The sequence below is a fragment of the Podarcis tiliguerta genome (assembly GCF_965153285.1).
Source record: "Podarcis tiliguerta genome assembly, chromosome: 18".
Lineage (NCBI taxonomy): Eukaryota > Metazoa > Chordata > Lepidosauria > Squamata > Lacertidae > Podarcis > Podarcis tiliguerta.
In genome coordinates, this window is record NC_139551.1 from 6,903,247 (window position 1) to 6,920,442 (window position 17,196).

Below are 17,196 nucleotides of genomic sequence, written 5' to 3' on the forward strand. Positions count from 1 at the left end.
GCACCGAGCAAAAAGCAGGCGAGGACGGCAGAGCCGTGGAAAGTGGCGAGGACGTCTAGTCTGGGCTGCAGTTCCAGGTTCAACGATGGAGGTGGGGGGTCACTCTCTAAGTTCACGAGACCTCAGCTGCCATTTTAATTTTCCCACGGTCGCCAGATCAGATCAGATACTTTATTCGGCTATAAGCCCACAAGGTGTTGTTGTTGTTTAGTCGTTCAGTCATGTCCGACTCTTCATGACCCCATGGACCAGAGCACGCCAGGCACTTCTGTCTTCCACTGCCACCCGCAGTTTGGTCAGATTCATGTTTGTAGCTTCGAGAACACTGTCTAACCATCTCGTCCTCTGTCGTCCCCTTCTCCTTGTGCCCTCCATCTTTCCCAACATCAGGGTCTTTTCCAGTGAGTCTTCTCTTCTCATGAGGTGGCCAAAGTATTGGCGCCTCAGCTTCACGATCTGTCCTTCCAGTGAGCACTCAGGGCTGATTTCCTTAAGAATGGATGCGTTTGATCTTCTTGCAGTCCATGGGACTCTCAAGAGTTTCCTCCAGCACCATAATTCAAAAGCGTCAATTCTTCGGCGATCAGCCCACAAGGTAAAACCAGTCAATAAATAAAATAGCATTTTACATTCTAAAATATCAACTAAAATATTTCAACGCATAATCTCCTTCACGTTACGTACCATCTCTAGATATACCATATTGTGGCCTTGAATATAAGGATTGTGGATAAAGTTTACTAGATTTTTAATAGTCATGCAGCATTCCATGAAGTCTTTTATATGAAAGAACTGAATTCAGGAATCTGGCAACCTGTAATGTTCTATAAGAGTCAATGTCCTGGAGTAGATAGGCAAGATGTAATTCGGGTGGTTTAGCAACAGTTTCCAAAATGATTGAACTCAGAATCCTTGATCGGGGAACCAAATATAGAGGACAATTAAACAAGATATGATAAAGGGATTCTATTGATTTGTTGTCACATGAGCATAAAACAGAGGTTTTACCATTAGAAAATCTATTGCTCAGCACGTTTGAGGGGAACACATTAAATCTAGCTCTAACAAAAGCGAATCTATGCGACGCAACCGATAAGGTAGACAGATATCGCCAGAGCGCCCAAGGTAGCATCGCAATGAGGCGTTGTGGGGGGTTTCAGGGACACTCCCAGTCCCTGAGCCCTGGAACCATAGAATTGGAGAGCTGGATAGAACCTCAAGGCCAAATCTAACCCAAGCCCTCACAAAGCATGACTCACACCTGACAGAAATCAGTACGTTTCTGAGCACAATTCAAAGTGTTGGTGCTGACCTTTAAAGCCCTAAACAGCCTCGGCTCAGTATACCTGAAGGAGCGTCTCCACCCCCATCATTCAGCCCGGACACTGAGGTCCAGCGCCAAGGGCCTTCTGGCAGTTCCCTCCCTGCAAGAAGCCAAGTTACAGGGAACCAGGCAGAGGGCCTTCTCGGTGGTGGCGCCTGCCCTGTGGAACGCACTCCCATCGGATGTCAAGGAAATAATAATAATATAATAATAATAATTTATTATTTATACCCCGCCCATCTGGCTGGGTTTCCCCAGCCACTCTGGGCGGCTTCCAAAAGAATATTAAAATACTGTGATACATCAAACATTAAAAGCTTCCCTAAACAGGGCTGCCTTCAGATGTCTTCTAAAAGTCTGGTAGTTGTTTTTCTCTTTGACATCTGGTGGGAGGGCGTTCCACAGGGCGGGTGCCACCACCGAGAAGGCCCTCTGCCTGGTTCCCTGTAACTTGGCTTCTTGCAGTGAGGGAACCACCAGAAGGCTCTCGGTGCTGGAAATAAATAAACTATCTGACTTTTAGAAGACAACTGAAGGCAGTCCTGTTTACGGATGTTTTTAAATGTTTGATGTTTTATTGTGTTTTTAATATTCTGTTGGGAGCCGCCGAGAGTGGCTGGGGAAACCCGGCCAGATGGACAGGGTATAAATAAATTATTATTATTATTATGGCCATTTTAAAAACTCCATTGAAGGAGAACCCATCTACTCCTGTGGTCTTCCATTCCACTGTTGATCAGCAATGACCCTCGAAAAGTTCTTCCTAAAATTGAGTTGGGGTGTCCTTTCTTGCCATTTGAAGCGCGAAGTGTCTCGCTTCAGAAAATGTGGATGAAGTTTGCCCTTAAATGTGAACTTAATCGAATATGTTCTCCTTCCCTACCTGGGAGCACCTGAGGGCAAAGCAAGGGTTCTGTTCATCCCTGTTTCCTCTGGAGCAACGCTGTGTTTTGTCCATTTCTTTGCTTGCACAACAGCATCAGGAGAGTCGAGAGGTGTGATGGCTTGGGAGTCAAACTCGGAGGTTGGCCCTGAGGGATCCCAGCCTGCACAGGATTCCCTGCCTCCAGAACCAGCTGAGCCGGGGGTTGGGGCATGAGCCTGAAGGGTCCTCACCTGTGCTGGATCCTCAGGTGCAGGCATCAGCTGAGTCTGCTCTGGCTCCGGAGGTGATGGAGGACCCATTGCCTGCAGGTGCTCCACTCTCAGCCCCGTCAGAAGAAGCTGAGGTGGCCTCTAGGTCCAGTAACCCACCAGCCTCTCCTGAGCTGCAGAGGCTCAGGGCAGAGAGGCGGAGGGAACTAAGTTCCCGCAGGAGGAGGGCTCGCCTCCAGGCCAGGAGAGGCAAGTCACCTGTGGACGGGGGCCGCCCTATGCCTCGGAGGAGATAAAGGCCAGCCAGCCCAGTCCCAGGTTTCGGGAGCAACATTGCTGGTAACCTGTTCCTGCCGGCACCCTGTCCTGCTCTTCTGCCAGAGTTCCTGACCACACCTGACTCCTTGCCTTGGACCCCACTTCAGCTTTGACGGACAGCCTCCATACCTCAACCTCGGACTGGACTCAGACCTCGCCTCTCGGTTAGCCCCCAGGACCAGCACAAGAGGCAAGCAATCCTGTTTCACACACAAAACCGCCACAGGCAAACGTTGCAATCTGATTGAATTTTGCAATTACATATTTCGTTGCCGGGGTTTTTCCAGTTGTCAACGCTGGGCAGTGATAGTGACGTGGAACATGATAAAGGCCTGAAAACACCTTCTCCCAAGTGCAGCCAGGGGATAAGGAGGATTAATAAGGAAAGGAGGGGAAATAACAGAGCCAGCCGTTTCCTTCGCTAATTAACAAACCTGCTTAATTAAGAATTGCCAGCCCAGACGAAGCAGCAGTAACTGCTGATAAACGAAAGTATATCTCTGTCCTTTCTTTGCCACAATTGCCCTACAGCGTGAATGTTCCCTGCGTTTTGCAGTGAGGCCAAGAAATACTGCAAAACATCTGGAAACAACTCAGGCTTGGGATGCGGACAATCTCCGCTGGGAAATGGATTTTGAACAGCGCTCATGGGACATTCTCCAACCTTTGCTGCCAGAAACTGGAAGATCAATATGATGATTACTATTATTTCTTAGACATATATGCCACTTTTCGTCGCAAGATCTCAGGGCGGTTGCAGCACACGAAATTATCAAATTAAAAACCAGAGCATTCCCCATAAAATAAAAAGTGTCCTCCACTCGACACTTCTGCGGGTCAAACAAGGGAGCCTTAAAGGTAAAGGTAAGGCGAACCCTGACCATTGCTACGAGGTAGGCGGAAACCAAGTGGCTGGTGCCAATTTGCCAAGTAGAAAAATTCCTACCAGGCCCCTCGACGGCGACCAACCGAGGTCCATAGCAAGGTCAAGGAACGAAAACCTTATAGGGTGGGAAAACAGGAACAGCTGGCGGGCAGCAAAGAGGGAGATCTCCGGCCGTGCCTTCCTTAAATAGGGCAGGCCACGCCCCCAGAGCCAGCTGATTGGCCAGCCAGGAGGTGACACGGCCGGGAATCCCCCCAATCACTTCCTTGGTGGTTTTTACGCAGAGATTGGGTGGCCATCTTCCATAGATGCTTTAGTTGAGATTCCAGCATTGCAGGGGGTGGACTAGATGACCCTGGGGTCCCTTCCAACTCTACAATTCTGCAATTCTATATCGCGATTTCAGGAAAGTTTACTCCTTCAAATGCATGTTTCACGGAGCACCACCAAGCCAATTGACCACAACACAACGTTGCAGATGTTTTTGATGCATATCAAGAAGCAAACTCATGGTGAGCAGGTTCCTGCCAGATCTGATTTTATTCGGCATTGATTGCATACTGATATCTACAATTACTACTAGGTGCTTTTGTTCCGGCGAGAACAATAACCCTATTTTCCTGCCTGTCTTGAGATCGAACCTTTTTGTGTCCGGATGTCATATCCAACCATCTATGAAGGACCTATAATGAAAAGTTGCTGCCTGGTTCTTTGTTTTGGTTCATTGCAAAATGCTTTGATTACTCAGTGAGGTTCTTCAAAGAAAGAAAAGCAGCGGCATTTGCTTTCACCCAGTCTTCTGACTCAGGAGGAACACATCTCTGCAAGGACTCAAGGAACCATGGCTCCCTGGGCCCTTCATAAACTTTTTATTATTATTATTATTATTATTATTATTATTATTATTATTATTATTATTATCATAGAATCATAGACTTGGAAGAGACCACAAGGGCCATCGAGTCCAACCCCCTGCCAAGCAGGAAACACCATCAGAGCACTCCTGACATATGGTTGTCAAGCCTCTGCTTAAAGACCTCCAAAGAAGGAGACTCCACCACACTCCTTGGCAGCAAATTCCACTGTCGAACAGCTCTTACTGTCAGGAAGTTCTTCCTAATGTTGAGGTGGAATCTTCTTTCTTGTAGTTTGGATCCATTGCTCCGTGTCCGCTTCTCTGGAGCAGCAGAAAACAACCTTTCTCCCTCCTCTATGTGACATCCTTTTATATACTTGAACATGGCTATCATAGCCTGGAGAAGAGAAGGTTAAGGGCTAATATGATAGCCATATTCAAATATATAAAAGGATGTCACATAGAGGAGGGAGGGAGGTTGTTTTCTGCTGCTCCAGAGAAGCGGACACGGAGCAATGGATCCAAACTACAAGAAAGAAGATTCCACCTAAACATTAGGAAGAACTTCCTGACAGTAAGAGCTGTTCGACAGTGGAATTTGCTGCCCAGGAGTGTGGTGGAGTCTCCTTCTTTGGAGGTCTTTAAGCAGAGGCTTGACAACCATATGTCAGGAGTGCTCTGATGGTGTTTCCTGCTTGGCAGGGGGTTGGACTCGATGGCCCTTGTGGTCTCTTCCAACTCTATGATTCTATGATTATTACATTGTCCCCCAAAATAAAAAAAATGTCCGGGGCCAGCCCTGGCAACACCTTTGCCATTTATGGTGGCAGGGAGTGTCGTGAGGATGCATGGGGATGACGACGACGACTTCTCCAGGAATCTCGCCCATGTCCAGGTTGATGGGCACCATGGAAATCTGCTCAGAGAAAGTGATGGACACTTCAGATAAGATTCTGTGCCTATCTGGAAGTGCACTCCCTTCCCCGTAAAAGGCTGAAAGAAATGAATAGTGTGAGAGAATGGGAGACAAATGAGCATTCCTCGGGGCCTCTGGCTGTCAAAAAAAAAAGCCTGGATATGACTATTCATGTCCCACGAGAGGAGAACTTCTGGTGATGGAAGCCTGCCCAGAACCAGCCTCAGGCTCCTGGGCTTGGCCTGATACCACAGAGCCTAGGACTTGCTGATCAGAAGGTTGGCAGTTCGAATCCCCGCGATGGGGTGAGCTCCCATTGCTCGGTCCCAGCTCCTGCCAACCTAGCAGTTCGAAAGCACGTCAAAGTGCAAGTAGATAAATAGGTACCGCTCTGGCGGGAAGGTGAATGGCGTTTCCGTGCGCTGCTCTGGTTCGCCAGAAGCGGCTTAGTCCTGCTGGCCACATGACCTGGAAGCTGTACGCCGGCTCCCTCGGCCAGTAAAGCGAGATGAGCGCCGCAACCCCAGAGTCGGCCACGACTGGACCTAATGGTCAGGGGTCCCTTTACCTTTACATAATATTATGCAACGATTTGGCTGTAACGTTCTTGTTTTGAGACTCTATTTTGCAGCAAGTTCTGTCGGTGAAGCTTTCGAGCCCTATTTTTGGACCGGGCAAGTTTTTATTTCTAGAGGAGCCCGTTTTCATTCATCCCATTGATTCCAAATGTGCAGTAGTGATAACCGCAATGAAGTCGACTCCATCGATCTGTCTGTTGTGTCAGGAAAAGGTTGCAGAATGGACCGGTCATCAAACGCCCATCTGGAGCCGCAGTAAAAAGGAGGCGGCAGCAGAGCCTCAGGGGGTGGGACCTGCGAAATTTTGGGTTGTGACTGGGCAGACGTGGGGTTGGTCTAATAGCAGAAATGCTCGCCAGGCCAGTTCCTCTGTCTCTCTCTCTCTCTCTCTCTCTCTCTCTCTCTCACACACACACACACACACACACACACACCTCTTCCCCTGGGCAACTAGAGGAGGCCGTGAGGTCTGTGAAATGTCAGGGGGGGACCCAGAAAGCTTAATCGGCGACAGAAGCAGCCTTTGAACGCCCCTGTACCCCTCCTGCCTGCCCCTTACTGCTGAGCTGGGCACGGTGGCTTTTCTCTGGCAAGACGCATCGTTCCGGAGGCTCTCATATCCAGGAAGGGAAGGAAAAGGGGAGAGAGAAAGAGAGAGAGAGAATGAGAATCATGGTCGTCATGGCAACGGCATAGGATGGAGCGCGGCCTGTTTTGCAGAACACTGGCCCGTAAACGGCTTTGTTTCCATGAGGGCTCTTTAGCGACAACATAATCTGCCCCCCCCACCTGACTGCTGGACCCCCTAATATCTCCAGAGCAATCCCTGGAAGCACAAGCCTCCTTTTGCAGAGGTGGCGGGGGGGGGGCAATTGTTCAACGGAACAAGGAGGGCACTCTGCACATGCTCAGAGACTCGCTGGCTTTCGTTACCAGGCCGTGTCGAATTTACGAACTTTCCAATTCCGAAAACGGGAGGTGCTGTGGGGAAAAGTTGTCACATGACTTAGGGAATCCCACAGATTTTTTGTTGTTGTTGTTAAATAGATCCAATTCAGCTTTGCTCGGTCATTGAAACGTACGTAAAATTGCATAGAAAATGATTATTGCCATCCCTTAGTACCACCTGACATTTTCAGAAGGTAAAATTAAAACTACTTCGGTTTCCCGAGAGCGGTTTGTGTGCTTTTTAATCAAACATAGACCTAGCAAGCAAGGTGTTGTCCAGTCACAAAAACAGAATAATAGAACCATAGTTGGAAGGAACCCCCAACAGAGGGGGGGGAGAGGTTCTTGTGGGACTCAGGCAAGGAATCCCTGGGAAAGGGGTCGTCTGGTTCCAGATGAACCTCTGCATAGCCCCCCAAGACTGTGCAATATTTAAATCTTAGAATAGCTTTGGAAGTGGATATAGGCTGTAAGTTTAGAAGTAGAAGATAGGGTATTTTAAAATAGTGTTATTTGTAAGTGATAAAATGTGAAGTTATTTTAAGTGTGAGTTTTTTTAAAAAGATGGTTAGAAATTATAATATATGTAAACTGCTAGAGATGAAGTACAGTGGTACCTCGGGTTACATACGCTTCAGGTTACATACCCTTCATGTTACAGACTCCACTAACCCAGAAATAGTACCTCGGGTTAAGAACTTTGCTTCAGGATGAGAACAGAAATCGTGCTCTGGCGGCATGGCAGCACCAGGAGGCCCCATTAGCTAAAGTGGTGCTTCAGGTTAAGAACAGTTTCAGGTTAAGAACGGACCTCCGGAACGAATTAAGTACTTAACCCGAGGTACCACTGTCAAATGAAAATCAGATAGCTGGGGCTTGGGGAAGCCCACTTAACAATGTTTAGAAAAATAAGGATGTGACAAGAATTTGTTCGAATTGTTTATCTTTTATGTTTGCCTTTTTTATTTGTGTTATAAAATGAATAAAAAAATGGGGGGGAAGAGTAGTGGAAAGGACGACACACACACACAGCGAGGTGATGATGAATTGTGTTTTCGGTGGCACCGTGCGACGGAGTCTCCTTAGACCTGGCGTGATGTATAACAGCATCGCTGCAGTTCATTTATCACATCCAAAGGCGAGGGAAAGAGGGCGACGGCTCCACAGACCTCTGGCAAGCTGCAGCGAGCATCACCCCTGTAAAACAGGCACACACGGGCTGACTAAGACCAGAACGTTGCCACGCTCATCCCGGAGTTTATACACCCTGTCAAGGTTCGACTCTGCACTTGTTTGTCTTCCCTTTTTTTGCTCTCTTGGTGCTTTCAAAGGGACCTTCCTTTCCCAGGCAGCAGAAACAGATTACAGTAAAACCTGGGAGAGGCTCTTCGTTACTGAGGCAAAGTATTTGTCACCCAGGATTTCTCCTGCAAGCCGGCTGAGACCCTCCCTGCCTGCAGACTGTCTTGCCAGAATGGGGCATGGAGTACTGTGTCCAGTTCTGGGCACCGCAGTTCAAGAAGGACACTGACAAACTGGAACGTGTCCAGAGGAGGGCAACCAAAATGGTCAAAGGCCTGGAAACGATGCCTTATGAGGAACGGCTAAGGGAGCTGGGCATGTTTGGCCTGGAGAAGAGGAGGTTAAGGGGTGATATGATAGCCATGTTCAAATATAGAAAAGGATGTCACATAGAGAAGGGAGAAAGGTTGTTTTCTGCTGCTCCAGACAAGCGGACACGGAGCAATGGATCCAAACTACAAGAAAGAAGATTCCACCTAAACATTAGGAAGAACTTCCTGACAGTAAGAGCTGTTCGACAGTGGAATTTGCTGCCAAGGAGTGTGGTGGAGTCTCCTTCTTTGGAGGTCTTTAAGCAGAGGCTTGACAACCATATGTCAGGAGTGCTCTGATGGTGTTTCCTGCTTGGCAGGGGGTTGGACTCGATGGCCCTTGTGGTCTCTTCCAACTCTATGATTCTATATTCTATGATTCTGTTTATCTCCCCCTTGGACTACTGCAATGCGCTCTACGTGGGGCTACCTTTGAAGGTGACCCGGAAACTACAACTAATCCAGAATGCAGCAGCCAAACTGATGGCTGGGAGTGGCCGCCGGGACCATATAACACCGGTCCTGAAAGACCTTGGCTCCCAGTATGTTTCCGACAAAGGTCCGTATAGTTAAAGCTATGGTTTTCCCAGTAGTGATGTATGGAAGTGAGAGCTGGACCATAAAGAAGGCTGATCGCCAAAGAATGGATGCTTTTGAATTCTGGTGCTGGAGGAGACTCTTGAGAGTCCCATGGACTGCAAGAAGATCAAACCTCTCCATTCTGAAGGAAATCAGCCTTGAGTGCTCACTGGAAGTACAGATCCTGAAGCTGAGGCTCCAAGACTTTGGCCACCTCATGAGAAGAGAAGACTCCCTGGAAAAGACCCTGATGCTGGGAAAGATGGAGGGCACAAGGAGAAGGGGACGACAGAGGATGAGATGGTGGGACAGTGTTCTCGAAGCTACGAACATGAGTTTGACCAAACTGCGGGAGGCAGTAGAAGACAGGAGTGCCTGGCGTGCTCTGGTCCGGGGGTCACGAAGAGTCGGACACAACTAAACGACTAAACAACAACAACAACATGTTTCTGAACACAATTCACGATTGGTTGTCCAAAGAAGGATAGATGCAAAAGGGAATGGATTTATAATGAACTGAAAAAAGTGTTGAAAAACACATTTATTAAGAAACCAGAAGCCTTTTTCCTTGTTATAGTGGGGGTGAAATCCCCAAAAAGGATGTTGCTTTTTTTTGTATGCCACAACAGCTGCGAGAATATTACTAGCGAAGAATTGGAAGAAACAAGATTTACCAACTATCAAAGAATGGCAGATGAAGATGGACTATATGGAATTTGCCGAACTGACTGGAAACTCAGCTAGGGGGATTTGAGGAAGTCATTTAACAATGATAACAAAATTGGGATTTTTAACAGTGAGGATAAATGTTTGTTTGCTTGCTTTTTCTTTTTTTCTATTGTAATGTTTTCTTATTTGTTTGCTATAAATTTGGAAAATTAATTTGAATTAAATTGAAAAAAAGAAGATAGGTAATGTGGTGGCCTTAAGAGAAGAGAAATGAGAAACTGAAACTGAAACTGAAACTGATTGCATCGGAGCCGGGGGGGTGGGCCTGATGCATAGCTGTCAACTTACAGATTTGAAAATAAGGGACCAGCAGCCTCGAAAATAAGGGATCAGCAGCCAAAAGAAGGGATTTTCCAAGCACAGGTATGTTCAACTTCTGAGCCCCTCCGAGCCAAAGGCAGAAAGCCCAGCCAGCAGCCAAACGAAGCCTCAAGCGGTGGTTCCCACAGCGCAGCAACCCGGCAAAGGGGATGCAGCAAGGAAAACCACCGTCACCTCTCCGCTGGGAAGCGCTGAGCAAAGGCGAGTCCCCAGGCAACGCGGCCGATTTGATCGGCACAAGGGCTGCAAGCTCCACCCCCCAGTCGTTCTTAGACTCCTTATTGGGTGAGCAACGCAGCCAAGCAACACAGTTGGAGCTTCCCTCCTCCCTGGCCGGCAGGGAGGGAGGGAGGGAGAGGAGCTGCTTCCTTTGAAACCTGGGAAATTTAAGGGACATCACCAATAAGGGACAGCAGCAGGACACAGCGCTGGGATAAGGGACTGTCCCGCCAAATAAGGGACAGTTGACAGCTATGTTTTGGGGGAGTCAAGGCACCCCTAAACTCATAACAGTATGTTAAAGCAAGACCTTGGGTGCATAGCTGTCAACTTACAGATTTGAAAATAAGGGACCAGCAGCCAAAATAAGGGATTTTCTGGGCACAGGTATGTTCCCGAGCCAAAGGCAGAAAGCCCAGCCAGCAGCCAAACGAAGCCTCAAGCGGTGGTTCCCACAGCGCAGCAACCCAGCAAAGGAGATGCAGCAAGGAAAACCACCATCACCTCTCCGCTGGGAAGCGCTGAGCAAAGGCGAGTCCCCAGGCAACGCGGCCGACTTGATCGGCACTAGGCATGCAAGCTCCAGCCCCCAGTCGTTCTTAGACTCCTTATTGGGTGAGCAATGCAGCCAAGCAACCCAGATGGAGCCTCCCTCCTCCCTGGCCGGCAGGGAGGGAGGGAGAGGAGCTGCTTCCTTTGAAACCCGGGAAATTTAAGGGACATCATCAATAAGGGACAGCAGCGGGACACAGCGCTGGGATAAGGGACTGTCCCGCCAAATAAGGGACGGTTGACAGCTATGGTCTGATGGCCTTTAGGGGACCCTCGTCCGAAGGCCCATGGCTGTAAAGTGTTTCCGCTTCTCTCTTTCCGTGCCCTTAAGCCACAGGAGGCCTACCCAATCGTCAGGCAAACGGCTGCGGCGGCGCTAGCAAACCCAGGCACGTTTCTGCAGAAGGCACCAGGGGACGGGCTGTGAATCGCTTGGCATTTGTTTGGATGAAAGTTTGCGAAATGCCAGCAGCCTCTGCAGCTAAAGTGGTTCATCTGTCAGTCGCTGCTCTGGGTTTCTATTTTATTGTTAACGGCCTTCCAGCAACTTCCGCAGCTCAAGCAGCCGCTCCCAACTGCAAAATCCATCCTGCAGGAGAAAAAGGGGTGCGGGGAGAAAGGGGGAGAAGGAAAGAATCCAAAAACACATATCCCACACGTGTCTTGGAAAAACCGGGACATCCTTACTTCTTGTCAGGTTGAATCCTGACAAGACAGAAGTACTGGATCCTGACAAGACAGATTTCAGCAAGGCATTTGACAAGATGCCCCATGATATTCTTGTAAAGAAGCTGGTAAAATGCGGTCTTGATTATGCTACCACTCAGTGGATTTGTAACTGGCTGACTGACCGGACCCAAAGGGTGCTCATCAATGGTTCCTCTTCATCCTGGAGAAGAGTGACTAGTGGGGTGCCACAGGGTTCTGTCTTGGGCCCGGTCTTATTCAGCATCTTTATCAACGACTTGGATGATGGACTCAAGGGCATCCTGATCAAATTTGCAGATGACACCAAACTGGGAGGGGTGGCTAACACCCCAGAGGACAGGATCACACTTCAAAACGACCTTGACAGATTAGAGAACTGGGCCAAAACAAACAAGATGAACTTTAACAGGGAGAAATGTAAAGTATTGCACTTGGGCAAAAAAAATGAGAGGCACAAATACAAGATGGGTGACACCTGGCTTGAGAGCAGTACATGTGAAAAGGCATCGTTTCCAGGCCTTTGACCATTTTGGTTGCCCTCCTCTGGACACGTTCCAGTTTGTCAGTGTCCTTCTTGAACTGTGGTGCCCAGAACTGGACACAGTACTCCAGGTGAGGTCTGACCAGAGCAGAATACAGTGGCACTATTACTTCCCTTGATCTAGATGCTACACTCCTATTGATGCAGCCCAGAATTGCATTGGCTTTTTTAGCTGCCGCGTCACACTGTTGGCTCATGTCAAGCTTGTGGTCAACCAAGACTCCTAGATCCTTTTCACATGTACTGCGCTCAAGCCAGGTGTCACCCATCTTGTATTTGTGCCTCTCATTTTTTTTGCCCAAGTGCAATACTTTACATTTCTCCCTGTTAAAGTTCATCTTGTTTGTTTTGGCCCAGTCCCTGACCACTGGTCCTTCTAGCTAGGGGTCATGGGAGTTGTAGGCCAAAAACATCTGGAGGGCTGGAGTTTGCCTATGGCTGAACTAACAGCTCCCTCCGAATATCCTAAATTGCATTTTAAACTCCCATCTCGCTAATTGTTATTAATTTTTGAACACCAGAGATGTACAGGGCAGGACAACTGGTGGGAATGAGAGCAGCTGTTTGGAGCTGTAAGCAGAAGGCAGCATGAGATAATGATGGGGGGAGATAATAATAATGGATAGTAAATTTCATCATCATCTCCTATTAGGCTTCGCTTAGTTTCTGTACTATTGAGTTATTCTATGGGTTTTAGTCTGCACCTGATTGACATTGGAATAGTCCGATTTGCAGATGGCACCAAACTGGGAGGTTTAGCTAAAGACAGACTCAGAATACAAAATGATCTTAAAGGATTGGAGAACTGAGCCCAAAGTAACAAAACGAATTTCAATAGGGAGCCAGTGTGGTGTAGTGGTTAAGAGTGGTGGACTCGTAATCTGGTGAACCGGGTTCGCTTCCCCGCTCCTCCACATGCAGCTGCTGGGTGACCTTGGGCTAGTCACGCTTCTCTGAAGTCTCTCAGCCCCACTCACCTCACAGAGTGTTTGTTGTGGCGGAGGAAGGGAAAGGAGAATGTGAGCTGCTTTGAGACTCCTGAAGGGGAGTGAAAGGCGGGATATCAGATCCAAACTCTTCTTCTCTTCTTCTTCAATAGGGACAAATGTAAGGTTCTGCGCTTAGGCAGGAAGAACCAGATGAACAAATATAAGACGGGGAATGCCTGGCTTACTAGCCGTACGTGGGGAAAGGATCTAGGGGTCATAGTGGACCACAAGCTTAACATGAGTCAACAGTGTGAAAAAATGTGAATGATGTTCTAGGCTGCATCAACAGAAGTCTTGTGTCAAGGGGAGTTATAAAGGTAAAGGTAAAGGGACCCCTGACCATTAGGTCCAGTCGTGGCTGACTCTGGGGTTGCGGCACTCATCTCGCTTTATTGGCCGAGGGAGCCGGCGTACAGTTTCCAGTCATGTGGCCAGCAGGACTAAGCCGCTTCTGGCGAACCAGAGCAGCGCACGGAAACGCCGTTTACCTTCCCACCGGAGCGGTACCTATTTATCTACTTGCACTTTGACGAGCTTTCGAGCTGCTAGGTTGGCAGGAGCAGGGACCAAGCAACGGGAGCTCACCCCGTCGCGGGGATTCGAACCGCCAACCTTCTGATCGACAAGCCCTAGACTCTGTGGTTTAACCCACAGCGCCACCCGCGTCCCTAGGCAGAGGTGTGCCCCCCAAAAAAGGTGTGCATAAAAATGAAAGTGAAAAATTAGCTACGGAAACAGAAAATGCTTAGCAAATTTTGTGCATCTCTTAGGCAAAGCTGCATGCAGAGATGTGTCTGTGTATACTGGACCTTCACATTAAATGCAGATAAATCTTAAACACACACACGCACAAATGATGTGAAAATCCTTGCTTGCACAACTGTCTCTGAATGCTGCTTTGTTCGATGTTTTCTGAGATGCCTCCCCACCAAACTGCATTCCCCTGGCTTTTGGACAATGAGGCTTTCTTGGTGGCTAAAGCCTGCCTCTCGCTGACACACAAACGCCCCTGTGCCTGTTTTGTGCATTTGTTTCGTTCGAGGGGCGAATGTGCTGGACCTCTCCCCGATCTTGAATTCTTGAACTCTGTCCAAGACACAGAGCAGCGGTCTTCAGGGAGAGGGAGAGACAGGTGGGCAGGGGAGCGAAGCGAGACAGCGATAGAGGGAAATGTCTCTGGCAAGCATTAAAGAGCAATTAATGAGCCGAGGTTTACATTTCAGAAGAGACGGCTATTCCGCAAGAAAGGAGGCTCACCTCCGCAGCAAGAAAGCCAGGTCAGCCTTTGTCCATTTGACTCACAGAAGCGGGGGACTTGCAGCCCCCCAGATGTTCGGGGATTTCAGCTGCCCCCAGCACGGCCACTGGGCCAGAGATAGTGGACAACAGCGACAACTGCCATAAACACAGTTTAACCAGCAGAGGCCAGGCCAGCCCCTGATCCACTGGCCCTCTCAGTCTCCCTTTTAGCGTGATCATGTGGCCTACTTTACAGACGACGTCCCTCTATTTTGAAGGCATCCTCTATCAGCAAGGCTGTCCAGTCTTATTTATTTAATAGTACAGTGCATTGACTATTAAGGGACATGGGTGGCGCTGTGGGTTAAACAACAGATCCTAGGACTTGCCGATCAGAAGGTCGGCAGTTCGAATCCCTGCGATGGGGTGAGCTCCCGTTGCTGGGTCCCTGCTTCTGCCAACCTAGCAGTTCGAAAGCACGTCAAAGTGCAAGTAGATAAATAGGTACCGCTCTGGCGGGAAGGTAAACGGCGTTTCCGTGCGCTGCTCTGGTTTGCCAGAAGCAGCTTAGTCCTGCTGGCCACATGACGTACGCCAGCTCCTTCGGCCAATGAGCGCCGCAACCCCAGAGTCGGCCACGACTGGACCTAATGGTCAGGGGTCCCTTTACCTTTTTACATTGATTATTGCTTTCATTTTATGGATCAATGGTAGATAGTAAAATTCATGTTAAACTGCTGCTTTGGGGGTTGTTTTTAAAAGTCTGGAACGGATTAATCCATTTTGCATTCCTTTCTATGTGAAAGCGTGCCTTGGTTTTGGAACGCTTTGGTTTTGGAACAGACCTCTGGAACGGATAAACTTTGAGAAGCAAGGTACCACTGTATTCCACTTTGCACTGTGTTTTTTCAGCATGCAGATGCAAAGCTACACGGAATGGGAGATCAAATGTAAGCTTGCAGCAAGCTGAGCGTAAACCAAATTCCAGAATTCTTTTTACTTCTCCAAGTTAAATTGAGAGGCAGGCAGCGGCTGACTGCTTGTCCCTCTCTCTTGTTTTGTTTTGTTTTTAAGATAGGAATTGAAAGATGGGATCTTCTTAGTCAATGAATTAAGCATACACACGGAACCATGTTTGTATTTGCCATTCTGCCGTAAACACAAAATAAATAGGAACAGCAGGACCGGTCTGTTTGTTTAAATATATTTACTCCATATTTTGACTTGCTGGAATTGACAGTTTATTTTCAAGCGCTTACAACGTCGAAGCCTTGCCTCCCTCTGTCATTAAATAATTGCTTGTCTCACCGACTGTGAAAATGTAAATATATAAAAAAAAAAACTGATCATAACCCATAATGTTTAAACGGGCAAAAAAAAGGGAGAGAGAAAGAATGCGAGCAAAATAATCTGGCATGAGAAATTTGCACGTCAATATTTATTTCATTCATTCATTCATTCATTTATTTGAGGCTGTTCCTCCACTGAATTTAAGGTGTCTAAGTTCTCAGGGACGCGGGTGGTGCTGTGGGTTAAACCACAGAGCCTAGGGCTTGCCGATCAGAAGGTAGGTGGTTCGAATCCCCGCAATGGCAGGGTGAGCTCCCGTTGCTCGGTCCCTGCTCCTGCCCACCTAGCAGTTCGAAAGCATGTCAAAGTGCAAGTAGATAAATAGGTACCGCTCCGGCGGGAAGGTAAACAGCATTTCCGTGTGCTGGTTCGCCAGAAGCGGCTTAGTCCTGCTGGCCACATGACCCGGAAGCTGTAAGCTGGCTCCCTCGGCCAATAAAGCGAGATGAGCGCCGCAACCCCAGAGTCGGCCACGACTGGACCTAATGGTCAGGGGTCCCTTTACCTTTTTAAAGTTCTCTGTGGTCCTTTGCTTCATTCTTACAACAACCCTCCGAGGTAGGTTGATCTGGAAGAAAATGGCTGGCCAAAGGTCATCCAATGACCTTCACAGTAAAATGGAATTTGAACCTGGGTCTTCTTCCCAATTCTAACCTTGATATCACACTGACTCCCTCCCCATGCATGCATTAAGCTTACCAGATTTTTTTCAAAGAATCCAAGGACACTTTAAAAAAAAGAGGGTGGGAGTTATTTTAAAAAAATATTTACTGTATTTTTCGCTCTATAAGACGCACCAGACCATAAGGCGCACCTAGTTTTTGGAGGAGGAAAACAAGAAAAAAATATATTCTGAAGCTCACAAGCCAGAACAGCAAGAGGGATCGCTGCGCAGTGAAAGCAGCAATCCCTCTGGCTGTTCTGGCTTCTGGGATAGCTGCGCAGCCTGCATTCGCTCCATAAGACGCACACACATTTCCCCTTACTTTTTAGGAGGGAAAAAGTGAGTCTTATAGAGCAAAAAATACGGTATTTAAAAATAATAAGTAATATCTTCTCTTCTGTGGTCTCTTCTGTCGCGCGGCCTTCCTCTGGGCCCTGACCTGCTCTCTTGGAGCGCTAGCTGCCGTGGAGTAGGCTCGGGTTGGGCCTGGGCTCGGCCACATGTCCTTGCCCTCCCGGTGCTCTCATACCTCTCCTCCTTAGTGGCGGTGGCAGCGGCGTGTCAAGGTCAGGGCTCCCCTCTTTTTTATCTTTCTCTTTCTCTCTCTCCCTTCTCATCCTCCTCCTCCTCCTCTGAAGGAATGGGTTTCTGTGATGAAATGAAGGAATGGGTTTCTGTGCAGTCGGTTTGAAACTGACCCCAAATCCCCATTTTTCCTCCTCCAAGGGAGCATTTCTAAAAAGCATTAACGTGAGCTTTTCTAGCTCAGGA